Genomic DNA, 19,250 nt, shown 5'->3' with positions numbered 1-19,250 from the left:
AACTTCATTGGATATCACTAAAGCTGATAGAAAATTAATATTTTGTATTTGTAAGTTGTGACTCACACTTCAGGGTAAGGTCTGACTATGCTTGGGGTGTTTAGAAGGTTTGTACTACAGGCTTATTTAATAATATAATCCAGAGCTGGATACTGGGCATAAGTATGAGATTGATGGCAGCAGCCACTGCCCAGGGAAGCACCACAGTTCAGCAGACTCCTTAGGGAGCTGTGGATTGTCCCGACAGGAAAACCATCTTCTCCTATAGTGCAGAGCATTACAGAATGCCAGTTCTTGCAAGAATTTCCAGATTAGCAGCACCGTGAAGCACTTCCTGCATCCTAGAAAACCTAACATGCTGAGGATGTAAGAGGTCATTTAAGGACTGCCCTAGCATAGACCCAGCCATATCTGCTTCATTTCTGATTGCCATTAGTCCAGTCTGTTCTTAAAACCCTGGTGAGAGAGTGTCTCCATAGCTTTGCAAAGAGCAAGCTGTGTCTGGGCTGGTTCTTAGCATTACAAAGCTTTTCCTAATAATGTCCAGTACAATTCTTTCTTGCTGCCAATTGTGCCATTTTCATTTTTCTGCCAAGCTAATTCCTTCATTTTATACCAACCTTTTCTGTGTATGCAGACTGTTATCCCAGGTATCTCTTCTTCACACTAATTATCTCTAATTATTCAATCTTACCTTTTAAGCTGTGTTTTCTAGATTTCTGGTTCTTCTCAGAGCAGTCTGGTTCTTCTAACAGCAATCTGTCCTGTCATTTAACAACTTTCTGGATTTCATGTGCTCAACCTGGAGCCTGGGACTTTAGATGAAGCCTCACCCTGATTATGGGATACTATGGCTTTTTCAGTCCCTCTTGCAGGGCTGCTTTCACCAGACATGCCAGTGACTGCTTTCAACATTTAATTGCAAGTAGCTGAGGCTACTTATAATTAAATTAATTACTTGATATAATTAAATTAATTACTTGAGGCTGAACTGATGCTAAGAGAAGCCAGACACTCATCTGGCGTAAAATTGATGCAGGGTCTCAATGTCTCTAAATACTGACATTTTCAGAGCACAGTGAACAGGTTTACAAATGCCCTGGCATGACAACACCTGAGTCTCCTGAGCTGTTTCACTACAGGTGCTGCTTCTGCCAGCTGCATCTCTGTCTCAGTCTGAAGCTGCTTCACTGTTGTGATGGACATAAACCCCCAGTGCATGAATGATGCATGTTTGCATAATTAATACCAATTGTTTAACCAGAAGCATTTGCTGCATGAAGTGTTAAAATCATATTGCATCCAGAAAAAAAAACCACTGCTGTGTTTTTCTGGTCTATGGATACTAGTGTTTAAAACTCTAATCAAAATATTATAATTAATGATATAAATTCTGTTAAAATGTACAAGCAGTGTGTTATATTCAAAATGCCATGAGCTCTGATCAACTACAAAATTGAGAAACATGTTTGACTGATTTAAGGCATCACAAAGTGATCATAATGTTATTGCAATTAACAATGTAATTAAGATTTACAGGTTGCATAATTCATTTCACATGTATAACGAAGTTTAATTAATAAAACTTAAGTGTGCCAATATTTTCAGAATCAAAAATGTTACTACAATGAAATTTGGATAATAACTTTTTCCTTTCTTACCATTCTTTGATGGATTGTTATTCTGCTTCCATATTTTCAGATTTCCAGATATTCTTTTTGGTTGTACTTTGCTGTAAGGGAAAAGAATGTAGTTTTTAAAAATTGCAGATCTTTAGCTGATAAACCATATTATTCCATTTTAAGTTGTTCTTCTTTTACCCGCAGTGGCCATTGTACTTGCTGCTGCATGTTTTTATCTACATTTTGGCCATATATTAATTTAAGTCATTGTATATATAAAGAGCATGTTATATGCATGGTTTTCTAAGACTGAACAGATTTGGAGACAGCTGTAGTCTCATTTATGACAGTGTAACTTAGTTGGAGGATCAGCTGAAGCCTTTCAAAATTGAATGGATCAAGCAATAATTCTTATTAGAGTATATTTTACTAAAATGAAGCAACACCCTTTTCTCTTGCTATTACTGAACACGTAGCATTTGCATGAAGCAGTAGAACTCCATTGTTTTAATGATTTTCCAGTCTTATTTAATTGCATTGGTAGATCCTGTACCTTGATGTTGTGATGAAAGAAGACAGATTTGATAGATACTTACTCACAAGGGAGGTTAAAGGGCTTAAAATGTGGTCCCTGTCTGAGAGGTGACAGGGCAGATCCTTCCATGCAATCAGAACAGATAAGAGATGGCAGTGATTATTGTAACTGCTCCATGGTCTCTCCTACTGCTGTACCCAAAGTCCTTCAGTTAGAATCACTCTTCTGAGCACTGCTACTGCTTTGCACTGGCTTTGTTGCTAATACTCAATGCAAGAAAACAACACTGCAGGTGTCTTTCAATTTACTCATTGTCATGGAACTTCTGCAGGTCACACCTCACTGTGTGAGCAGTCTGAGGAACTGCTGGGAAAATAGATATTTTTATTTTTATCGTTGAAGTAGTCCTTAATGCATAAAAGGACACAGCTTACAGTATTGGGCTGTCAGACAGCAGCTCATGACTTGCATTATGTTATAGTGACAATGTCTTGGCAAATAAGATGCTGACAAATTGTTTTGCAATGAAAACATAAACTATACAGAATATTGTGCAAGGCAGACAGTATAAGGAGACACCCTTCAGTCTCCAAGGACTTCCTTTTTTTATGGCTTACCATATTTTCTCTAATAACTGTGCTGATGCAGTGTCTCATTTGGGAAGTGGGATTTTTTTCCCTTCTGCCTCATGCAAAGCACCCATCAAGACTCTGAGCCCAAGACCACTTGTGTTTGTCAGCTGATGCAAAGGGAGCCCAGACTGCTTTGTTACAGAGGCCAGGAGCTTTTGTAGGGCTAACACCAGGGACTGAAAGATTCTAGGTGTTCAAAGAGGTAGTTCAAGGAAGATTCAGGTTAGACCTTAGGTCTTCAGAAGTGCAGGTGGGTATATTTTTTCTGGATGTTATGGAATACTCCTCCTGGTCTTAACAAAAGCCTAAAATTAAGAATTATAAATAAAATAAAATCTCCTACAAAACTTCACCATCATTAAGTTAAAAGCAAAGGCAGCATGTAAATTTGATTCACTGCTGAGAATCCAGAGGGTCTCTTACAGGCCCTCCCACTACTGCTTTTGGGGTCAGATCTTGAACTGGTGCTGAATTTCTCACTTGTGGGTGGGCTCAGCGTAGTTCATTGGTGCTGATTTGTCTTTTCCTCCCTTTGGTAGGAGTGGGGATCTAATTACTTTACAGTCCTGATAATCAACAATGCTCTGTCATTCTTGTGTTTATCAACATTTCAGACAAAGTGATGTTTTTAAAATATGCTTAGAGATAGATTAAAAGCACTATTTATGAGATATGGCTGAGTTTCAGAGTTCAGCCATTCTGGAAAGATGTTTGTAAACAGATTAGGTATGTGTCACCAATTTAATGTGCAGAGAAAAAAGAATTTTTTTTATTTCTGTCTTTCAAAAACAAGCGGAAAACTGGGAAAAGATATTTTCTTTAGCTTGTTAAAATCTGTAATTAAATAAGCTTTCCACTAAGGAGACCTATGGAAAATACTGATTCCAAAGGAAAAAAAAAAAAAATCTAAAAAGGTCTGAATTAGTGAAAAGGGAGATAAAGATGAAAGGAGCCTACAAATAAATGTTATAATAGAAATCACAGTAACATAACACTATCCTTTCTGTCATATTTTTATGCTCTAATGAAGCCCTATTACATATTTCTGTGGCCCCCTCTTTGATGAGTTCTTCAGTATTCCCTGCTGCAATAAGCAGTCATCTGAAATACCTGTGGGACTGGTCTCTCCCAAGACACCCAGTGTGGATTGTTCCCTAACTACTGATTTCTATCATTTCTATGGCACAAAGGATCCTGTGTTTTGACAGGGAAGTCCTTATAACTCTAAAAATGAATTAAGTATTCATCCAATCATAAAATGACATCATGAAAGCAGCTCTTTCGCTGATGTGGTGACTATAGAGTTGCTTGACATTATTCTGCTAACACGATTTGACTGGATATATGTTTTGACATCCAGACAACAGGGACACTGATGGAAACTGATGGACCCAATGTCAAAAGAAGTAAAGTTGGCTGCAGGAGGACACCCAGAAAATTAATAGGTGGATTGCAAAAAAACTCCTTCCCAAAGGGCAAAGTCAATAAAGTGAGGACAGAATAAAACCCCTAAAAAACTGGAAGAAAAGGCACAGACAAAGCAATTCTTATAAAAATAGCAATGACATACTGAGGAGAATTTTGGAGCTCAGTAGATGCAGGCTGAGAAATAGTTAATTTGAACCTGAGTAGCTGACATTCAATATTCATATTTTTGTCTCTGCCACAGCCTTCAAAAATAACTATGTTGATAATATAGAGAACCTCCTTATTAAGCATCCTTTATCTTGTTCACACTTTTTGTCTTTTCCTTAATTTCCACCATAAACATGTTCCAGAATGCTGTGAACAAAATGCCATCAAGAGGAGAACTAGCATTTTTAGACATTTTTTGGGGGTATTTCAGTTTAGAAGCCAAGACCTTTCTTTTCTTCCATCACGAGCCTTTGTAAGCAGTTCTGCTTGCACATTTATAAAGTGCATTTATATATAATACTAAAAATCTCTAAGATTAAAAAATTGTTCAGTTTTGGGCTCAGCCAGAAACATACTCCTTCACATATTTTGCCCATTCTGAATTGAGCATTTGTGTCTATCATAGATTGGTCACTCTTCCCTGTCATCGAGTGACATATGTCATAGGTAAAGGACTTGTGACAGGGCTGAAGGCAGCACTGTGTTAAATAATGCAGTGCCAAAAATCCAGTATTTGCACAGTCAACAAACTCCTCCAAGTAAATGATAACATTTACATATTTTGCCTCCTGCTGACATCATGTCTCCCTTTGCACTGACTCCGGTATCAGACTATTTCTAAAGCCAGTCAGAGAGACTTCATTATCCTGATTTTTTGGAGTAGTCTCTGAAGTCCCTGAGCAGCAGATTTTGGAAACTGTGAGACTGGTATAGCTAATATAATTATATATTTACTGTTCTCTTATATTCTTCTGTAGGCCTCCAGTGATGGCCACTGTGTCATACAGGATACATATTTGCAAAATGGTCTTTTGACTTGCTCTAGAATGGCCATTCCTATTGTTCTGTGCAAAAAATCAGACCAAACCAAAGCAACCCTACAAAGAAGCCTCAATCAGTCATCCAAAATACTAAATAATAAGAAACAATTCTATTACAAAGAAATTATTCTCAGATCAAAATCCTGAAAATCAATAATAAGGAAAAAATAAGTTTTGTGAGAGTAACTTGGCTTCATTTTCTGTAGTTCTTGGCTAGAACATTTTCATTGATAGAGTTGCTAAGTGCATTCTATTTACAAATATAAACACTTGATTTTGATCAGCAAAAATGCATCAGCACACTTGAACAGTGTCAATGATGACATAATTACACTCACAATTTCCTCTCTGTAATGATTTTTAAATGTCAGCAGTCATTTTTTGTCTAATTGTAGCCTGCATGTCAGCACTTCCTCTTAAAACAGCATGTTCCTCTCTGCTGGAATTTCACACCTCTCCACTCACTCACTCACTTCACCAGTGAAGATAATGAAGATGATAAAGGGCTCCAGAGTATTTTCACTCCTATGCTGCTTTACCATTTAATATCAAGCAGGCAGAATGAGGACTTTTTTTTTTTTTTTTTTAAGTAGAGAGTTTGATCAGTAAAACTATAAATAATTATTTGATTTTAATGAACATATCAAAAAGTAGTTTTCATTTTTCAGACCCCCTGCTGGTGCTTTGCTAATAACCTGTTAAAAAGCTGGGGATTGTGATAAAAACATTCTCACACATGGAGACCTGAACTTACTCACTGGAGGACAAGGCTGACCCTGCAGTGCCAGCCCTTGATCACTTCATTGTTAGCACAGTGCAAAGCAGGTGAGCTTGCTCTTCAAAGGCAGCCTAGAATTGAGCTTATGACCTAGAAAGTGACATTTCAAATGCTGTTTTGCACAGCTCCAGGCCCCAGAGCCCACAGCATAACAAACAGGAGCTCCTCAGAGCTCTCTTCCTCCTCCCACAGACCACACCATCAAGTGAATGGAAGTGGATCTCCTGTGCAACCAACTGGAAACTCTGCACTGGGGTTAACAGCAAATATTTTCCACTCATCTGAACATACCCTGCAATTGGAAACAGGGGCCAAGAAGGCCTCCTTCAATCCAATTTGCTGAATTCATCTTCAGCTCTCTGATGATTAACTGTAGGGTTTAGGAGATAAAGCTTATAATTTACTGGCCCATTTAGTATCAGAACAGGTGAACAGACAGAAAAAACTCACACTTTGAAATCAAATAATGAAATAAGGTTGAGATGGCTGATTAAAAAATATAGGATTGAGTATGTCTAATTATAAATGCACACATATAATGGCATATCAACTAGTTATTTGTCTGAATAGGTCCCTGAAAGCTAGAAGAATGGGAAATTAATAAATTGAATAAACACAGGTGAGGGGGTGGGAGTCTGTTTTCTATAGCCCATGATAACATTCATTAAGTCCCTCTGTGACAATGCCATCAGATGTGACTCCTACATCCCCAGCTGTCTGTGTACACACAGGTGTGTGGGGACCGTGCACAGATTCGTACAACACAAGGGCAAACCTGGCTCTCTTTGTGGTTCATTCTGCATTTTGTGCCCTACACTTTGAACTTTCTCTTTTGGCTAAATTGGTGCCTCAGAAATCTTCTGGAGCTCTTGGAAAAGGCAGGATTTTTTTAAACAACTGCATCCTATGCACCTGTGGGATGTGTGGATGCATAGAGGCAATCTGAAAAGAGATGATTCTACACCCCACTGCAGAGGGATGTCCCCAGGGAAACAAAGCAAACCAAAGACATCAATCAAGAGCAAAACAAACCAGTCTTTGAGTACTCCTAGGAGAATATGAGTGCTCAAGACAGAGCAAGACCTGCCATGGGGAACAGAGTGTGTGCAGCTAGCTTGCCTCTGCCCACTCTTGAGAGAACAGGAGTCAAAATCTAAAAGCTGAAAGACTATGTATGAGATTAACCTAGAACACAGAGACACTGCTCTAGAACTTTCTTTCGTCCCTACCCCTTTCTTTCCCAATTTTATACCAAAGAGAAAAGTAGACAATATTTAAATGAGTTTTAAATTGGGTGTAATATGCTCTTGGGCATACTGGAGTGTTACCACAAAGCTACCTGTCAGCAGGTTTCACTTCTGTGCACCGCACCACAGAAATTATCAACACCTCCTTGCCAGGTTGCTCAGCTAAAGGGAAAGCAAGGTGAGAGCCATTTCTGGAGTCTTCTGCAGATCCAGGTGGCTTGCTGGAGGTTGTGAAAAGGTTTTTCTTAAGGCTAATAAGGTAAAAAGGCTACTCTGAGGAGCAGGTTCTTCTGCTTCCATAGAAAAGCAAAAAGCATTTACCAGTCGGTTTGTCTCTTTGAGATTGACAATCAAACCCCACACAGAGCTGAGATAATGCTCAATTGCTCTGGACAGGAGGTGATTTTTGTTTGCTTGGGTTTTTGTTGGGTTTTGATTCTGTTTTTGTTTTGATTGTTTTGTTTTGGGGGTTTGGGTTTTTTTCAGTTTTCTTTCTTTTTTAGTTTATTGCAGAGTCTCTCTTTCAAGTGGAGCTGAAACGCCAGCTCTTTAATGAACTAAAAAAGGCAAATTGCATATTACACCCATCCACCCCCAACATTTGAACATGAGGAAATTTACAAAAGGAAAGGGGAAATGGAGTTTTATGTTTCAATGGACCAAAGGTATTGGAATATTGATGTTACACATAGGAATTGAGCTTATGTTTTACATTACAGTCAGGCATTCCTGTAGCTTCAGACAAATAAATAAAAGGCTGCTGAGAGAATGACACGCTGTTCAGTTAGTGTCTAAAAGAGGTAGGTTTGGCCTGCAGGAGCACAGAAACATTTCCCCAGACTACCTGAAACAGGTTTATAACCTTGCAAAAGAAGACTGACATGGACTGTGCAGCTTGGCAGATTATTCATGACTCAGTCACTGCACACGGAGCATTGGCTTCTGCTGCATCTGAGGGTGCTTGACATCTCTTAAAGTCATGCCAAAAGTACTGCAAGTTGGCCTCTCAGAAAACAAGGCACATTAAGTCAGAGACCACGTCTGAAAACCTCAGTTTATTTGCTTCACATGAACTTGAATTGAACCTCAACCTTACAAAACAAGGCATATTAAAACATAAAGACAGCTGAATGGTAACCATGACAACACTACTTCCAAAAACCCATAGGTATAGCCAACATTTATATATATATATACTGCAAGGGATAATGCATTCTTTTGTACACTTATTAATACCAGCTCGTGCTGTGTGCATGGCTTTTCTTCAGCAAAACTCTTAAGTTACACAGGAATTTCCAGATATTAATTTACCTTTGATGTTTTTTGCTACTCTGATAAGGCTCATGCAAAATGAAACTAGTCAAAATGTTCCAAGTTTTAGGCTTGGGTGCAATATGGTCTCAAAATATTGCTTCAATTTCAAAAAAGTCTGTCTTGTGGCAAAATCTGTGCTGCAACTATGTGTAGCATTCCACTGAGCCATAATATTAGTTATAACATTTTAATTTCTTTTATTTTTTAATTGTGACAAAAAGAGTGACTTTTTTTATTGCTGTATTTTAGGAAGATGAATGCCAATTTTTTGAATAGATTGTTATATTAAATGAACCTTTATTCCATCTAGATGTCTGCTATTTTTCAGTCTTTGAACTAAAGGACGATTTTTTTAATTTGGGCTTTTGTCAGTACTGATGTAAAGGGCTTTATGTCTCATTTTTATAACCCATTTCATCCCAAATAACCCATTTTTAATCCCCTTTTCTCTAGCTAAATAGAGGAATACAGCCCTTTCCATCAGTTTGGAGAGGAATATGTTTAGTTTATTTTGAAATACCCTGCCAAGGGACATTTTCCTAAATGAGTATTTTCTAATCTGTAATTAGTATCACAAATACTTTTGCTGCCTGCACATTCTTCCAGTGAAAGGTTGTATAGAGCAGTCACTGCATTCTGCATGTCCTGTGGGACTGTGTGAGGAGCTACACACTCCCCTTTCACACAGTGAACAAAAGCTAAATTCCTGCCTTCTTTTATTTCTTTCTTTTCCTTAGGTCTGAAATGCTAAAACTATAAGTGCAATCCTGAGGGCTGAATACTGATGCTCAGACCTTCTTGGGTGGTATCAGGGTAAGGCTTGATGCAGGTCTGTGATTCATCTGCCATCTCTTCTTTTGCAATTATATTGCTTTTCTGACCTGTTATATATTTACTTCATAGCATAGATACAGTGTTTACTACTTCTTTGGGGACATAATGAATTGCAAACAAAATGTCCTTTCCCCCAACAAGACTAGAGCATAAATAGTTCTGTTGCTATCAGCCAGGAGCACTACACATATGTAATTCCTTATGTATTTTTATATGTGTATATATTTTTATAGATATATAAGATGTAGAAAATTGACAATGTCCTAACTTAACCCATTAACAAGTAGGGCATGTGTCTGGCATCAGCCACTTCTATTACACAGCACACAGAAGCAATAGCAAAGGCAGCCTTAGAGTGCAAAAGTCTCTACTGTTGTACTATTAATGCATATCATTCTTAGCTCATCTGTGACAACCTGTGTTAAAGTTTTGCTAACTAGAACTGCAATCATACCTTTTAATCCACTCTGTGCTTTGGAAACGGGACCTGGCTTGCATCTGGGCTGTCCTCAATAGCTGTGCCTGCAGCCTCAGAACAGTGATTTCAGTGAGGTTTATCCATCCTGCAGGGAGAAACCTTAAATATAACCCAGTGTTTAACTTGTTTTCACTTTCCCTGTTGGCTTCTCCCAGGCTAAAGCCAGAGTGTAAGCTGACACATGAGGAGTATGGATAAAATGGGTGCCAGGATTTGACTGTAAACTGCTTCCCAAATTAGCACAATGGTATAGTTACTATTAAAACAAATTGCTCAGTGTTGTAAAGAGACCTCCAAAAGTTGAATTCGTAAAGCTCTGATGGTCTTAAGCACAGGGATCTACTTCTTGCCTTTTCAAAATTCAGAGCTTGAGAATAAAAACATTCATTGCCCTTTCCACTTGCCTGTTTCAGGGTTCATGTAGTTTATATTTAATTAATTCTCAGATAAAAGGTCTGGTATGTAAGTACCAGTTATGAGTGACAGCTGAAGTGATGGTGGCATTCACCTCCTGTTGAAATTTTTTGGCCTAAGCTTTCCTTAGTGTGTGCAACCTTGTTCTCCTCTAGGGACAGCAGGAATATGTGATCCAAAACATCTCATCTCCATCTGGATGTTCCCCTCCTTTCTTCATCCAGCTCTTATTGCATGAATGCTACTGCATGAAAGGTACCACGAGACAGTGCTAAGGGCACAAATGAAACTCATTAATTGTTCCAGGAATGAGAAATGAAAGAGCAGTGACACCCTGAAAGCATTAAGGACAGAAGAATTATGGCATGAGCAACAAAATCTGTTGATCCTCTTCTGGTTTTTCATTCATCCTGGATGCTGCTCTGAGGACATGAGCTCCCACCATAGCAGCAGCCCATGCCCACTGCTGGCACCGTGTCCTCTGCCATCAGCTTCTGTGACCAATGCCCACTCAGGCTGCTGGGCAGGCAGAAGTCCAGCCTGGAATCAGCTGTAGCACTGCTGCATCTTTGGGTGTCACCTGCACTGAATGAAATGGCAAGCATGGCCCTTCCATGGCTATCCAGTGCCATCCTTTGTTCTTTGATGCATTTGACCAAGAAAACTCAACAGTGAGAGCAAGGTTAGCTGGGACTGATGTTGCTGTGACCTTTAGTGAAATGGGGTTTGTAGCTGCTGATGCTCCCTCTCTCCTCCCAGGCAAGATAACAGCACCCCACTGCAGAGCCTGTGCTGAGTTGCCAGCCCAGCTGTGTGGGGCATTGCCATGCAAGGCTCTGTGCTGGGCTGTGCTGCTCACCAACCTGTCTGGGACCTGCTCTAGCTGGGCTTGTGCAAAAATCCCACATCACTGCAGGAAGATTTCAACTCTGGTTTGTAGAGAATATGGAGGAATGTTCTGTCTCACAGTCTGCTGTGAGAAATTACTGCTTCCCCAAATGATCCAGGTCTTTAGGAGACAATCAACCAACTGACTTATTTCTCCTGTAAACAGGAAAAACACATCCCTTACTGCTGCAGAGGTTCCTAAATGAGGCACAGCTGGATGGCTGCCAGTAAAGCCTTAGTATAGCAGTTGGCTGGGGAGCAAGGATGCCCTGGCAACCACATGTTTGTTAGTGAGGATGCTGCATAACTTCTAACAAATGGTTGTGAGCTAAGGCTGGGGGTGGGGATGTGGTGAGGAGGGAGGTCTGCTTCCCAGAGATTTACACAGGAGCTGCTGCAGAGAAGGTAAGCACTCTCCATGGAAAGCAGTGCTGGATCAATGGAACCTTAGATGTTTAAGGCTAAAGAGCCTTCATTTTGCAGGTGTACTTAACTCTTTCTTATATCTGCTTGAAGCTACAAATGTGACAAGGTGTCTCATCATCACAGGGCAGATCCAAGGGAAGATTACACAGGCTCTTTTTGAAAACAACAAAAATTAAAGCTTACAGAGGAAAAGGGTGAAAAAGCTGGCATATGAACTGTGATTGGTTTGGGCTGTACTAACATATGCTTGATCCCTGATTTACTTTTGTAGCTTCAATCTCTTCCTTTGTGTAAGTAAGTGTGCATCAGTACACTACTAGTTAAAAGAATAGTTATAATTTTGACATCAGTACTGATGGTTTTTCTTGCTCTCCTAAAAAGCTAGGTCAGGTCCCTTCTTGTATACTGAGAAAGAAAGGTAAGTTCTTTTCAGATAATTGCTACACATCATTTGTTGATTTCAGCCTGGGGCAAAGATCTCCAGGGTAAAGATTTTCATGCTTTCATAAATCTAAACTTCTGAGGAAGACAATAGTGCAAAGACAAGTCTCTTAAATAAATCTGTAGGGTACCATAACAGTTTCAGCTATTAAGTGAGGCCTTACAAGCATGTTAATTAATTCTGTCTACTAATGACAGCCCAAAACCTACAGCAGCTCTTTGTGAGGGCAGGTGGTGACCTTGCCCAAGTATTCAGAGGGTGGCTTCTCTTCCAAACCTTTGCACAACAGGAATGGTCACTGCTGAGGAACAGATGTGTTTAACGTCACAGAAAGCTCCAGTTCATTGAGCTGGGGAGCAAACTCAGGGGCATATCTCATGTATTTCACAAAGATGGTGTAAATCTTATTATTTGATAGTATTAGTTAATATTTACAAAGTATTTTAAATTCCCAGAGAAATCATTATGAACTCGTTGTAGACATTATTGTTCCTATTACTGTCAGGAACAATATTATGTTTTATAATCTACACAAATGCTAATATTGTTTTGTTTCTTAAGAGTACTTATGTGCTTTATAGAATGTCGTGTATTGTTCTCTGTGTCCTCTGATCCACAGCAACTTCATAATGATATGAAATATTGACATTTGGGGATTGGTTTTTACTGTATTTTTTCATACAGACTTCCATGGAGGATTTGCTAATGGTGTGTGTGTGTTTGAATTAAACCCTTTAATGCTAGGGGAGGAGATCAGTTTGACACGGAATTCAACAGCTGTTGTTTCTTTAAAGAGAAAAGGCCTGCTGGATTTAAGTGTGTTTGAGTATATCTGGTTGACTGAACAGTTTCCTCAAGGAAGTATTCATTCAGTCAATGTCCAGAAGGGTTAAGAAAACAGAAACTCATAATGTTACTGAGTTGTTGTTATGTACGTTGCCAAGGGAACTGTAGCTGGAATGTTTAAATGTGTTGTTTCTCCCCAAACCCACAGGAGTGGAGCTTGAGTGTCTTGGTGTGCCCTAATCCTCACAATTAGTTTCTGTGTGGTGGGGGGGCTTATGGGGCTGATCAGACTAAATACTTGTAGTGACACTGGGTAACATTCCCACCATGCTGGACAGAGTGACTTTAGCATCATACCCATCACTTAGGAGAATTACAGCCAAAAGCAGAAAAGGGAGTATATTAAAAGCCTCCCTTTTTGCTTCTCCCTGAACCCTGTGGATTTCTTTTAGTAATGTACATTATAGAAATTAATTATCTCCAAGGAGATCTCCTTAAGACTTTGATAAGAGAAATCGTTGATTGATCTTGACTCAGATCTTTAGTATCAGTTTTGTTTTGTCCCATATGCCATTTAATTTGCTTCACTGGTGGGAGGAACCTTTACTCCAAATGACCATTTCAACAGAAGAGGTAAATTTTAATCTTGTTTCAATGTAAAGGCCAGGCTCTTGCACTGCAACAGATCAGATCTGCAGAAAATCTAATCTAGCACTTCTTACTGCCAGATAATTGCTGTAAGAAAAATAGCTAAATGTCTCTGAAGAGGTCAATTGTGCCATAGATATTTGGCACAACAACCCTTCCAAAGCCTTCCATTGGGCCATCACTCCCAAATATTTAGCCTATTCTACCACCATGGTTTTCTCAGTTGAGTCAAAAGTAACTGAGCAGCACTCCATCCCTTGTTGAGTCAAACACTTTGCTAATCAAAAACTGACCCACACTTTGGCTGATTTATGTATTTCTTCTGGTATGTGGCAGGATTTGCATTCAGGGAAATGTTTTCACTTTTGTGCTTGTACCCCCTCCTATCACTCAACATAAGGTTTTTAATATGGTCAAAGATAATTCTGTCTTAATATTCTTTGAACCAAGTGTAGTTGTATCAGATGTGGAAAACCCAGATTACCTTCTCCTTGCAGCTGCCCCTCAAGTGCAAAAGCAAAAGCTCACTGCTTTCCCAAGGCACATTTTCTGAACACCTGATAATTCTTATTGCCTCCTAAGCTGATCAGTGTTGGGGCAGATTACACACCTTTTATCCACAGGATGTGTACACATCCTGTTGTGATGTTTCCTTTTTTTTTTTTTTTTCCCTCTCAGTATGAAACCATTGGTCTACAAGCCAAGGGGCTTTTCTGAATCCAGATAAAACAGTGAGTTTTAGGCTTTGTCATGTCCTGGGGATCTCATCCTCCAGTTGTCCACACTGAGAGTCTCCTGAACTGAAAAACTTCGAGGAAGATTGGTTCACAGTCAGGTCTTGCACCAGTTGATTTCAAAATTCTTTCAAGATCTTAGATTTATAAAAGTTAGGAAAGCAGACACAGTGATAGTAGAATCCTGGAGAGTCAGTGCTTCCCTCAGTGCTCAGAGGCCAAGTGTCCAATTTCCACGAGGATCAGAATGAGAGGACAGTGCTAAAGCTTGGGAATGCTGACACCACATATTTCCCAGCTGTGATGAAACCCTGTGATTTAAAATAAAAGAACAAAGAAATAAAAGCCTAAGCTTGATCAGTGATTTCTCTTTTACTCTATTACTTTTGATACTGTGATGCAAAGAGGGACAACTCACAAGCATTATTTTTTTTTTGTTTATTCTACTACCTATGTTTCTGCTTTCTGAAACTCCTGCACAAGTTAGTTTCTGCACAATTCTGAAAGTGCAGACATTTCTGCACAGTTCTGAAAGTTTTATGTAGGGCAGCACTGAGGTGCATTGGCAGGAGCTGAAGGTGGTTTTCCTACAACCTTGTTGGCTCAGGTTTGTATTTCATCACCCAGATATACCTATATTTTTATTTAAAATAATCTCTTAGGAGTCTCTTTAGGTATTCGCAAGTCTTGTAAACTGAATGCAAAACAGAAGTTACAAGATGAGCTGAGTTCACTATGTAAAAGACAAAGAAGCTATTAAAAACCCATAAAAAGCAACATAATCAAAGCCCTGCACTCCTCAGAAGAGTTAATCCTGCAATGGCTGCTAAGCTCCAGAGCCCTAATGATGGGGCACTCCTTGCCTCTTCCTTTGCCATTTGCAACCACAAGGTGAGGATGAGCAAAAATCTGACTTTTTCCTTTTATTAGGTGTGGGAAACTTTTGTTTTGGCAGTGCTTCTTTTTGTCATTCATAGACTTTGTTTTTCCTCTTGATTTTTTTGGGCACTTTTTATTTCCTGTCAGAGTGTGGAGGAGAAAGCTGTTCTAGTCTGTAAGTTATGCACCCCTTACAGTGCCCCTTAGTTACACAGTACAAGGAAAAGAGAAACAGAATCCATGGCACCATGCAGAAATGCTGCACTATATAGTTTGCCCTGGTTAAACATTTCCAGAAAGGGAATAACATAACACTGTGGAGCTCCTGAATGTCTTTGGCCCTTGTGCTGCAGGGGTGAAGGCATTTAGGGTTAAACTGAAATGGTGCTGGATTCTAGGCAAATTGATTTTCAGATCTGAGCTGCAAAGATCAGAATTATTTCCTTTTCATATTACCACAACACTATCTCCTCCATACCTGAAATAAGTGGCAACTGGAGCCTTGAAAAGCAATACGCAACAGCTGTGTGAGAATTTAATTTGATATAGCCACATGCCCCCATCTTCAGCTGCCTTTTTTGATCTTTCTTCAAACAACTTATAATATCTACAAAATAATGCTGAAAATCTTGTATGTACAGATTTTTTGGTAGTATGTAATTCTGTAATTTTTTGCCTTGTCTTCTCCACATGCAGGAAGATCTCAAACTGGAAAAGAAAGAATGGTTATTTACATTTTCAAAGCCTACAAGAGGGAAGAGTTGCATTTATGGATTGAGTTTGGGATAGTCTTTCTTCAGCACTTATCTTGTAATTCACATTATCTTGCTCTAAAATGTTTTGCTTAGGGAACGTGAGTACTGAATCTAATCAAATCTTTATAGCTGCTGGGTTTTTCTGAATTCTCCCTCAGTGCATTCATGGCTAGTGGTGCCCAATGACAGAATGGACCAAACAATTAGATTAAAAAGCAGCTTACATGAAATTTGAATGTGCACCTGTAGTTTGTGAATCTTGTGTCAGCTGCTTCTTCTTTGCTGCTAATATTTGAACTTTGCACATTCCTACATTCCTATGCATATGCTTTAAAGATGCAAGATCAAACCCATTATCTGTTTATACTTATGCTTGTCCTTAAAGCATGTAGACTTTACAGCTGCAAGGATTGCTCAAAGCTAACTTTGTCTATGAGAGGCTGAGTCCATGCAAAAGGCTGGATGGTGGAGCAGGTTCTGGTTGTGCTCAAAATCAGCTGCAAGTGGGAGACAACAGGATTTTAACAAGAAAAAAAGAGTACCCATTAAAAGGGTACATCGGAATTACATGGTAGCTGAGAACAACTTTCCACAGCAAATGTACCATTAACAGAAAAGCTCTTTCTGGTTTGTACATAATACTGTTGTTAACTCTGAATTATGGTTTATGTGCTGTTCTACCTATTAATATTTTTCTATTATGTTCAATTAATTAATTATTGGAAAAACACTGAGGCCAGCAGTCATACAATGACTCAAACCTTTCAGCACAGTCAGATGCTGGGGATGCTGGCACACATCTGCCTTTTCTGCCAGGGGAACAGCAGCAACCCCAGCAGAACCATGGCCTTTGGTTAGCCCCTGCATTTTTACACTAGGATTTGTTCAGTTGATATAAAATGGTAACTCAGGCAGTCCAAGTCAACACTACAGGGGGCCTCTATAGGGGAAAACACAGCCCCTAAACAGGATTCCAGAGTCCCCCCCTCAGGTTCCAAAAATGTGGTTTTAACCATCCCTAAGACGAACCCCCCACCAACTTTTACAGAGGCCACCCTCTGCTCACAAAACCTAGTCCCTTCCCTGAAGGCATTCAGGATCCTTTGAAATGGAAAATTTATGCTGTACTGAAATAGTTCAGACTATAATAAACAACTAGTGCCATCATTCTGCTGGTATTCAGAGCGCAGTTAAACCTGAACCTCATGTGAGGACTCCATTTGGGGTGGAAGGTGGTGTTGTGGGGAGCACAGGCAGCTCACCCCAAGATTCTTTCCTGCTGCAGCATGTTTTAAGGCTTGTACTCCCTTCCCCTGCAGTGAACAGCCCCCTTCTCCCTCCCCACATGTACATGAGGCACGGGGGCTTGTGGGGGATTATATAATTTACAGGTCAATTTGTTGTTTGGGCAGAAGAATGTAGTATATTGGCCGAAGCTGTTTGTTTGCTTAAGTTCTCAGAGTTCAATGAGGTCATTTTCTCATCTTCCCTGTGTTTTCTGTATTTTCCACAGACCTGCCAGCCTCAAACAACACCCTCTTTCTTCGCATTAGAAATGGAAACACGTCCTCTGCAGGAATTTTCCACTTAATAGCTCCTGCTTTCCTACCGGGGGCCTCAGTGCACCACCACTGCAATGCTGTATTTCTTTCCACTGCAGTTTGACATTTTGCAGCCAGAACAACGAACGGCATTCACTCCATCCTGATTTTTGAAAAACATATCTCTATAGGCCCACGGAACGCACCCAGTGCAGCAATCACCAGGGGAAAATGGCTAAGGTATTTAAACATCATTACATGTCACTGAGACTATGACATTGTCTGGTAAAAATGCTCTTTTACACAGTTGCTTTTCCTTACTCCCCATTCCTCCCCCCTCCAACCCTTTATAGACACACACACAGAGACACCAAACCTCTGCCCTGCTCTCCCACCACCAGCCACTCTCTTGTTCTACTCTCGGTTGTAATTGTTTGCCTTTGTCAATTGTTTCCTTTGCACAATATTTGCAAACTGTGTATCAGGTCCTGACACTGTGAGGAGCAGAAAAGCACATTGCAGATAATCTGAGCAGTAAACAAGGAGCCTGCTTTAAAATGCGCCGAGTGACCTGTCTGAAGGCAGCAATATTTGCAGATTGTTTACTGCTGAGATGCAGTGATGCCGCTGAAATGCAGCAGCTTGAAGATTGGAGCAAAATGGGATCTCACACACTTGGTCAAGCACAACCTGTAATTTTTTATTTATTGTTTCTCTTCTGCTTTGTTTAAAGTTAGAGCTGTATTATAAATTATTAAAAGCTATTTTCTAAAAATCCCTTTGCTGTGCCTATAAAAAAAAAAAAAATCCTTTACAGGGGGAGAAATGAATGGAAGTAAACATGTTTATTGCTAGAAGGAAGGTTTCCCCTGTCTGCACAGTGGTAGAGTCTCAGACAGCAAGGTCCCAGTAGGTCAGACTGGCACATTGAATTGCGTATCAAATGAAACTGGTATTCTGGAAAAGGGGTGGAAAGAGGAAGAGGGGTGTTAGTGAGGAGGTTGCTCGGGCCAGGAGGGTGGGCCACTGAAAAACAACAAGTTAAAAAATAGGATTGATGATTTGCAGGACACCTAGGGTATTTCTTTCAGGGGGTATTACTTCCACTTTTAACCAGGAACAAGAGCTAGAAGAAAAAAAAGCGGCAGGAGCTGACAGCTTTGTGCTGATCAAAGGGACGGAGCATTGAATGCCTTCTTTTGCTAGCTATTTATTAGAGAGAGAGAAGGGCTCCTTTGCCATTCTACTTAGGAGAGAAGGGATTAAAGATCAAAAAAAAAAAGGAGGGGGACCAGCATGAGCTCTTTGTTCAGAAAATATTTCCCTGTTTTTTTTTGTTGTTTTTTTTTTTTTTTTTAATGGTGTGCTGCTGTGCTGTCCACTACAAGACAAAAACACAATTTCTTTTTATAGCATTACTCCCTTTCTTTTCTCACTGAAATTTCTAGTGATAAACAATTCCAGTAGCTTTTTTTTTTTTTTTTTTTTTTTTTAAAGTAAAGAAGGCCCCCCCTTTGGGAAACTTAGTTAACTGTCTTTTAGCCTGATTAACCTAGGAAATAAAGTTTAAATGCACTGCTGGGATTCTATTAGAATCATCAGTTCATACAGATAACAGCAAAAGGTGTTAAAATGCACTTCACTGGTGCAAGTGATCTCATGTTGTAAAAATTATTATCCCCAGCAGAACAGGGAAGGATTAAGGGGCCGTGTCTACATCTGGGAAACTCCATAAGTGTTTTATTAGCATTAGTACATGTATTAATCACACAGACACACAAAAAAGGGCCTGTCAGGATGGTGGCAAATGGCAGAGTGCATTAAACCTACTCTCTTAAGTC

General features: G+C 39.6%; 2 long non-coding RNA genes across 25 annotated transcripts in view; one reads left to right on the top strand and one right to left on the bottom strand.

The window, feature by feature from the left end:
• LOC146766634 (uncharacterized) overlaps window positions 1-19,250 on the bottom strand; it is a 113,365-nt gene that overhangs the window by 21,841 nt on the left and 72,274 nt on the right. For both annotated transcript variants that reach the window (XR_014957339.1, XR_014957340.1), the window contains exons 3-4: window positions 9,873-19,250; window positions 1,662-1,732 (exon numbers count right to left, since the gene is read on the bottom strand). The exon at window positions 9,873-19,250 is cut by the window's right edge and continues 20,021 nt beyond it. This is a non-coding gene — a long non-coding RNA (uncharacterized LOC146766634). The remainder of the gene's footprint in view (window positions 1-1,661; window positions 1,733-9,872) is intronic.
• LOC110483645 (uncharacterized) overlaps window positions 1-19,250 on the top strand; it is a 192,923-nt gene that overhangs the window by 161,898 nt on the left and 11,775 nt on the right. For 19 of the 23 annotated variants that reach the window (XR_014957337.1, XR_014957326.1, XR_014957324.1 and 16 more), the window contains 2 exons: window positions 9,322-9,397; window positions 10,466-18,184. This is a non-coding gene — a long non-coding RNA (uncharacterized LOC110483645). Of the gene's footprint in view, window positions 1-9,321; window positions 9,398-10,465; window positions 18,185-19,250 lie in introns of those variants that run through there. The other 4 variants (XR_014957327.1, XR_014957336.1, XR_014957331.1 and 1 more) reach the window with 4 other exon arrangements.

Source organism: Lonchura striata, chromosome 9, assembly GCF_050655825.1.
Source record: "Lonchura striata isolate lonStrDom1 chromosome 9, ASM5065582v1, whole genome shotgun sequence".
In the NCBI taxonomy this organism is placed as follows: Eukaryota; Metazoa; Chordata; class Aves; order Passeriformes; family Estrildidae; genus Lonchura; species Lonchura striata.
The sequence above is the reverse complement of the archived record's forward strand: the minus strand, read 5'-3'. Positions and strand labels throughout refer to the sequence as shown.